This window comes from Oryx dammah, unplaced genomic scaffold (assembly GCF_014754425.2).
Source record: "Oryx dammah isolate SB20612 unplaced genomic scaffold, SCBI_Odam_1.1 HiC_scaffold_23, whole genome shotgun sequence".
NCBI classification, from domain to species: Eukaryota; Metazoa; Chordata; class Mammalia; order Artiodactyla; family Bovidae; genus Oryx; species Oryx dammah.
This window is the reverse complement of record NW_024070207.1, coordinates 53,103,806-53,111,848: the sequence shown is the minus strand read 5'-3', so window position 1 is coordinate 53,111,848 and position 8,043 is coordinate 53,103,806. Positions and strand designations below refer to the sequence as shown.

Below are 8,043 nucleotides of genomic sequence, written 5' to 3'. Positions count from 1 at the left end.
GGAGGAGGTGGAGGTGGAGGTGGAGGAGGTGGAGGTGGAGGTGGAGGAGGTGGAGGTGGAGGTGGAGGTGGAGGAGGAGGAGGTGGAGGTGGAGGAGGAGGAGGTGGAGGTGGAGGTGGAGGAGGTGGAGGAGGTGGAGATGGAGGTGGAGGAGGAGCAGGTAGAGGAAGCAGATGCAGCTTCCTCCTCCTCCTCTCTCCTGGTCCAGGGCATCCTGGGGGAGGTGGCTGCCAGTCTCCCCCAGAGCCGTCTGGGTGTCTGCCCATCTCCCATGCCTTGGCTGCCACTCTGGAGAGCCAATCTGAAGAGCACGATCTCAGCAGGCAAGATGAAGTGCCAGGCACCTTGCGTGACCAAGAAGGTGCCAGGTCCTCACTCCGAGATACACTACGGGTGAAGATGAATGAGCTGGTGTGATTCCTGCTAGCAGGTATATCACCAAGGAGCCGATTACAAAGGCAGAAGTGCTGAATAGTGTCCTTAAAGATTACCAGGACCACTTCCCTGTGGTCCTCTTTCAAGCTGAGCAGAGCCTGCAGGTGGTCTTTGGCTTGGAGGTGAAGGAGGTGGACCCCAGTGAACACAGATATGTCCTGGTCCCCACCTTGGTACTCACCCTCAATGAGATGCTGAGGGATGGGTGGAGGTTGCCCAAGGCCAGCTTCCTGGTGGTGATCCTGTGCCTGATCGTCATGTATGAAGACTGTGCCCCTGAGGAGGAGGTCTGGGCAGACCTCTGCAGGAAGGGGTTGTGTCCTGGGAGGGAGCACTACATCTATGGGGAGCCCACGGAGCTGCTGACCCATGTGTGGGTGCGGAAGGTGTACCTGGTGTACCAGCAGGTGCCTGACAGCGACCCTGCCCACTATGAGTTCCTGTGGGGTCCCCGGGGCCTGTGTGGAGACCAGCAAGTTTAAGGTATTGGGGTATCTGGACAGAATGGGTTGAAGGGGTCCCAGCTCCTTCCACCCCCTCCACAGAGGCTCGAGGGTGGAGGAAGAGGGACCCTGAGCCAGAGCAGCAGCCAGGCTCCTTCCAGGCCCATGTCCAGCAGCTTGTCCTGGGGGACAAGAAAGGAGGCTTATCCCTCCCTTCATGATTGAAGACAGACAAGTCAGTCTTCTCAGCAGTGAGAGCCCAGGCCCTTTGGGGGAACTCGGTGTGTGGTGTCTTTGTGTTCCTGTTCTCTACAATGACATGGAGACTCATCTCTCTTTTCTTTAGGAATTTTTCAAATGTTATTGCTTTTAATAGAAGACAGTGTGTTCCAGTATCTAACAATTCAGTGACATTGATCACAATGTGTTTGTACTTAGCCAGTTCAAGAACAAGAGTTTTGCTGTTTTATAAAAGAGATTGGGGACTCCCATTTTATTTCATGGTCCTGCACAGCATAGTATGTAATTAGAATTAGAACAGTTTTGGAAATGTGAATTTACTTAGCACATTAGTTATTGGAAGAATTAGAAAATAAAAAGTGATAGTTGGAATCCTTGCTTCTTAGACTTTTTGTGTGTCATGTTGTAAACCTAAGGGATCTCTGTTTATTTGGATTTGCCTGGGATATCTAAGGAAATAGCAGACAATTAATTTGAGTCAAATAGCCCCTGTTCCTTGGTTCCTTAATTCCCAAGACCTTCATGGAGCCTCTGCTCCATGAAAGGCCTTGTGTTAGCAGGCGGGACACTAGGAGAATCAGGAGACCCCCACACCTAGAGTGATGTTGGTCTAGGAGCTAAAATCACATGGAGTGTGTCTTAGGGGTGAGGAGAAACCGAAACGGGACACTGCTGTGTGGCATCCTTTTGCACCTTGAATAAACCCCAGAGGGATCTCTTTCTGGGGGAGGAAGGGGTCCTGGCTCTCGTTGCATAGCTATTGACCACAGGGGCAAAGTAGGAGTTTTCTCTACCCTCTATCTGCTAGGAAACCTGCAGAACTCCAGTCACACTCCCTTGAAGTGATGCCCAGAAATCCATAGACTGACCCTCTCTTTCCTGGTTCCAGGGAGCCAGAACCCAAGGTGTTAATTAGTTTTTAATTATAGACTGTAACTGGCCATTGTAATCAAGGACTTGACATTGGTTGGGGCTGAAGCTACGGAAAGTAGGTGTTTGGATGGAAAATCAGCTGGGATCGAGGCAAGGAGAGGTTCTTGTTCTGTTTCCTGGAGCATCTTGTCATGTCCTGCTGGAACATTCCTCCACACCCAAATTTAACAGGTCCTCTAACTGCAAATGGGCATTCCCTGGTAGCTGAAACAATAAAGAATCTGGTCACAATGTGGAGACCTGGGTTCAATCCCTGGGTCGGGAAGATCCCCTGGAGGAGGGCAGACAATCCGGTATTCTTGCCTGGAGGATTCCCTGGACAGAGGAGCCTGGTGGGCTACAGTCCATGGAGTCACAAAGAATCAGACATGACTGAGTGACTAACACTATGGTCCACAATGGTCTAACTGGAAAAGTTACATAGTTTTATCTATGAAACATCTTGTTTGGCTGATTAGCTATTCCACATCCTATTGAGGTTCATATTGTTTGACACGCCCTGGATCACAAAGACGCCAACCCCATCCAGTCGACAGTGGAGGAGCGTCTGGGGGCAACAGTGTGAGATTCCTGCCCCACCATCACAGTGTCTACGGCCTTCAGGCCCTGTGAGCTCAGTCTCATCCCTCGGGCACCCCCTGCAGCCGAACACACAGGGCTCCTCACACCTCCAAGATGAAGAACTGAGGCCATGGGGCTTGGGCTTCTTTGCAGGACCACGTGCTAGTGATGGCTGGGGTGGGCTCAGAGCCCTGGTCTCAATTCATCTGGAGCCCCCGCCCTTCCCGCCCACCCCATGCCAAGGCCTGACCTTCCGACTTCTCACACCTTCCTCTTCTCAGTGCTACAGGATGCCCCTGAGGTGACAAAAGCTGGCCCAGGGAAGGAAGGGGATGAGGAGAATGAGAAGCACTGTGGGGCTGCTCTGGGGTTTGCTGAGAACTGACTCTGCCAGGGGCCAGCATCTCTGTCCAGTCCCAGCACCTCATGTGTGAGGGCAGAGCCCTGTCCCTGCTGCTGCCATGGGGCCTCCTGCCCAAATGAACCTGCCAGGCTGACCAGCTCCTCACTGAGCAGGAGCAAGGAGGGCCTGGCTGAATGGCCCCAGTGCCCACTGGGATAAAGCCCCTACAGGAGCCTCCTCCAATACGGGAGGGAAGGTAACACAGGTGGACCCCTGAGGCTCCAGGTCTCCCCAGCCACAGTGAGGGAAGGGAACAACTGGAGGGCTTCTGGGCTGGGGACACCGGGGCTGGGCCACCAAGCACAAGGGCAGGAAAGCCAGGCTGAGAAAGGCAGGTATTAAACATCATGAGGGCTTGTGTGTGTGCACAACACAAGTGTCCTGAGCCATGGCTGACAAAGACCCCTCAGTGACACACAAACCTACTGCGAGGGTCTGGGTGGTGCCTCGGGGAGGGAAACCAGGGAAGGCAGCTCCCTCAGGACCCAGGGGGCAAGGAGGGGCCCCAAGTGTGGCGGTGGGAGGGTGCAGTGGCAGGAAAGGCCACCTAGCCAGGCTGCCCACAGATGCCATGGCCTTCCGTCCCCTTCTGAGGAGCCACCAGGAGCCCCCACCGACATTCATAGCCTCCAAGGTCATGTCTCAACCGGAGTAACCGACCTGAAGGAATGCTTTGTAAGCCTGTTTAGAAGCAAAACGGCCAGGGAGCAAGCCCAAGTCAAGGCTACATCCATGCTGCCAGTCCTTAGCCCGAATGACCCCTGGGAGAGCCTCTTCCATACCCTCTTAGCGGTCTCTTTTAGACACCAAGCTGTGGCCCTCACACAGGGCAAAAGAGCCTGCTGAGTGGCAGAACTGAGGGACAGTGCCCTAGGGTCCTTGCATATAGGCCTTTCCAAGGTGCCAGTCTGTCCCCTACATGGTGATGTTGAAGAACAGTGGCCCACAAAGGCCAGAGAACAGGCATCTCCAAATCCACTGCTCTACTGTCCATGTGCAGTGAAGACCGGTGACTCTCATTCAGGTTTCCTCCAGTCCCACACCCCAATTCTCACCATTTTCAGATACAAGTAGACAGGGGTTTCCTTTGGTCACATCTAACTCAACAAGTCACACATGTCCCTGTGAGTGAGTGTATGTAAAGGAGGCCCATTGTAAAGCGCCTAACCCAAGAGCCAGCAAAATCATTTGATGGACCTGCATCTAGGTAAGGAGAACAGGTCCACAGTGGTGGTGGGGACAGGGGCAGAGGCAGAGAAGAAGACCAGTGAAATGCTTGTTTTCAATAGAACAGGCTGTACCCTGAGCCCCCAATCAAGTCTTTCAAAGGGCGAGTACCCATGGAGACCCAAGCTGGACATGGGAGGCCAGGACTGGGGGTAGTAGAAGCCCAACCACCCCATTGACAAAAGGAAATAGGGCTTTTGAGGCAGCCTCAAGGGAGGCTGAATCCGAGGCTCCAGGAAGGGGATGGGGAAAGCACACACACAGGTTTTCCCATATTGAGCACTCTAGGGCCACAAGAGCAGTCTTTATGGGAAGAAATGGAAACTGAAGACAACAGCCTGTGATCTGCAGCAGGATGAGGTCTGGGGGTGGGCAGAGCCCGGGAGGCTGCAAGCAAAGCGGAGTGCCTGGCTATGCCCTCCCACGTGGCCTTCTTGGGAGTCTTTGTCTCAGGTGCTTGGGAACAGTCAAATGGAACGTGAGGTTGCTCCCACTGTACTCGAGCACAGCCCTACTCTGGGGAGAATTCAACCCGAGGGGCGGCGGGGGCAGGACAGTAGGCCTCTTGACTTTGGGGCCATCTGAACACAACCTGTCAACCAGCAGCGCCAAACGGAGGAGGCCAAAGCCAGAAGAGGAGGAAGGATGGGGGTGCCCACCAACTCAGGCTAGGCCAACCAGGGCACTATGGACCCCATCTTCTGGGAGGGACAGCCGACAGGGTCCCATCTGACTCCTGGAGTCTCTCTCAGTGTTAGCTGAGCTAGGACTCACCAGGGCCTGGCTCTGAAAAGCCAGCCACAGGTCTGCCCATTACTAGGGAGGGGAGTGAAGCCAGGAGCACATTTGTCAACCCATCCAGGGCCTGGCCTCCTGAAACAACGTGCCTGGCAGCAGATGGAAGCCTTTTCAGGCAACCTGAAACATACTTTTCTGTACTTTCAGCGAAGAGACAAGCTGGGGATCACATCTCCTTTCCCATCCCCCGCTCCCCAACACTGGGCCAGGGCTGCCTCTCCACATCACCTCTGTGATATCACAAAGGAATTAAGGAAGCCGACCACTTAATTGGCTGCATGGCCCACAGCCGAGATTCTACAATCTCCAGACAGTATTTATTGGGCACCCTGACCGTGGTCTGAGGCCCTTCTGCCATGAGCGTTCACTGCTTGGGTGGTGAATGCTCCTGAGCTAGACTGGCTTCATGGTTAGTCAGAGTTCCGATGAGACATGCACAGCCCCACTGGCCCCATCAACTGATGGAGAGGCCACAGCAGGTCTCCCCAGATCCAAATGTGGATTCAGGAGAGGCCTTGGAGAAGCTATGGAACCAACCTGAAAGTCCAGATCTGGGCTCCCAACAACCCACCCCAACAGGGCCTGAACCCAGAAACAGCCAATGAGGAAGAGAACAATGCCTTCCTCAGGCTGTCCTTCCCAAGGAAGCTCTGGATGATCGTGGAGAATGCGGTCTTCACCTCTGTGCACTGGAACGATGAGGGAGACGTGGTGGTCATCGAGGCAGATCTATTCCAGATGGAGGTCTTCCAGCGTAGGGGCACAGACAAGACTTTCATTCACAAAGTGAATCTGTATGTTCAGTAAAATCTGCCCTTCAGGTTGCTCTGCAGGGAAGAAGAGGATGATGGTAATGTAGAAAGCCCTGGGGAGACTAGACTCGATGAGCTGAATGCTGGACAGGTTTCATTTCCCAGGAGAGCATTTTTCTCATGAGAGGGTGGTTAAGGAGAGAAGAGAAAGCAGGGCCTGTCTTGTTCCACCATCCCCTAGACAGGATCCACAGGGGTGACTCCAGACCCTGAGGGGCCACTGGATGTCAGGGAGCACCAGTAACACATCAAGTACAGCCAGCACTGGGGGAGCTCGAGGGAGTGCGCTTGCTAGGGCCTCATAACCTGCCAGGAATGAAGAGACCTCATCTCCATACTTAACCAAGGCCATGACGGTGGTGGGGAGGAGGGCGGCGAGGAATGGCCATTCTCCCCCACGGTGGCTAAAGTGGATTCATTTCCTTTCAGATCTATCGCAACTCCAAGTTTCAGAGAGACAAGCCTCTGCTCCTGCAGAACATCCAGAGCAAAGGTGACCCCAGAACAACTGCTCAGCCCGCCACCGGCTCAACAGCGGCCCCAAAGAGAAAGAAGCAAGTGGTGGTGACCAGATACTCTCCTCGATTTCATCACAATGAGTCCACCCAAGAGGCTGACATGAAGGTCCAGAAGGGAGCCCCAAATGTTCACAGAATCCCTGGCCATTGCTCATTTCTGTTTTGTGGCCTTTGGTTTATAGGCAGTGTAGCCAGGCAGGCCAAGGGAAACCATCTCCCCGGGGAGCTGGGTGGCCCCAGTGGAGAGGGTATGTCCAGCAATTCCGTGTCTGTATCCCCGGCTACTGCTGGAAGGGACAGCGCAGGGCAACTGCCCAAGAGCCCCCCAAGGTACCAGATTATGGTTCAGTGATGAATTTGTACAACACCTATGGTTCCATCGTGAAGGTGGCCATTTTAGTTGTGGCCCCAAGTGAGGCCCCTGAGGCGGATGAGGAGGAGGAGGAGTCCTCAGATTACACCTGTGCCCTCTGTGAGCAGTTCAAGGATAATCCCAATCCCTGAGCTGCCAGGTCCCTAGGGACACACAAAAGCATTCTCTTGTAAGCAAAAATCTATTTCTAGCTCTAATAAAGTACAACAAAACTTTGTTGTTTTGGAGTCATGGGCTATCATGACTGCAAAAACAATGTGGGAGTAAATAAAGAATGGAATGAGAAGCGTGAGTCTGTGTTCTGTCTGTCTGCTATTCACACACGGCACTGGGTGAGCCCAATAAGGCTGGAAGCCCACGCTCCAAGCAGGCCTCAGTCTGGTCCCCATGGTCCCTTTTCATCTGAAGCGGCAGCATTTCACACGTTCAGCCAAGAGTGTGGCTCCCAAGAGGTGGCCATGCGCTGAGGCCAGCCTAGGACGGATGGGTCCCTGGGCCTTGCCTGTCACACAGCAGAAGACTCAGTCTGGCTTCTGATGATGGGTCATGAGTCATGCACCTTGAAGCAGAAGGGGCTCCTCCTGGGTCCACTGACGATGCCACAAGTTTCTGATCAGCAGCTGAGTGTCTCCAGCTCCCGATCTAGGGGCATCCCCAAGAGGCCCACTGGAAATCAGGGTCACTCCACCTGCCAAGGGCCTTGCAAACACATGACACCAAACCCAAAGACAAGTACAAGATTTCCACAAGCTGAACACCAGCCCTTGTTGCTCTGCCCTCATAGTTGTATTTAGCATCTAGGCACCATGTCCAACATAACGCCCTGGTCTGGACATAGGCCCAAGTGCCCGAGCATCCTGCAAGCCTGGTAACACAGAAGAGGGGGTCACAGAGGGCTGGCTCTTTCCATCTATCTCCACGCTGTCTACTGACAGGGGCATGGTGACCCAGAGGACCCGTCCATCACATGCACTCTGTGGGGAAGTCAGGAAGGAGGGTAGGACAGGTGGAGAGAGGCACTCGGAGAGTTCCAAGACAGAGGGTCCTGAAACTCTGGGAGCACTGAGGAGGGAACGTGGGTCCCCCTGGCTTTGCAGCCCAATAGCCTGCCTCTGGTCCTCTCTCTGCACAGACAGGCACAGTCCTGGGCTTGGCTTCCCCCCGACCCCCCCCCCCCCCCTCAGGTCCCGGCCCCATCACTGCCCATGCTCTGAAGATCCCCCACGTTACCCCAGGCCTGCTGAGGGCAGATCTGTGCTAACCAACCTGGCCTTGGCCCCGGGGCCACCCTGGACGGCCC

General features: G+C 54.4%; 2 pseudogenes; both read left to right on the top strand.

The window, feature by feature from the left end:
• Window positions 1–139: 139 nt before the first annotated feature.
• Window positions 140–948, top strand: LOC120881572 (annotated as a pseudogene).
• Window positions 949–5,446: 4,498 nt separating this feature from the next.
• Window positions 5,447–6,874, top strand: LOC120881772 (annotated as a pseudogene).
• Window positions 6,875–8,043: the final 1,169 nt, after the last annotated feature.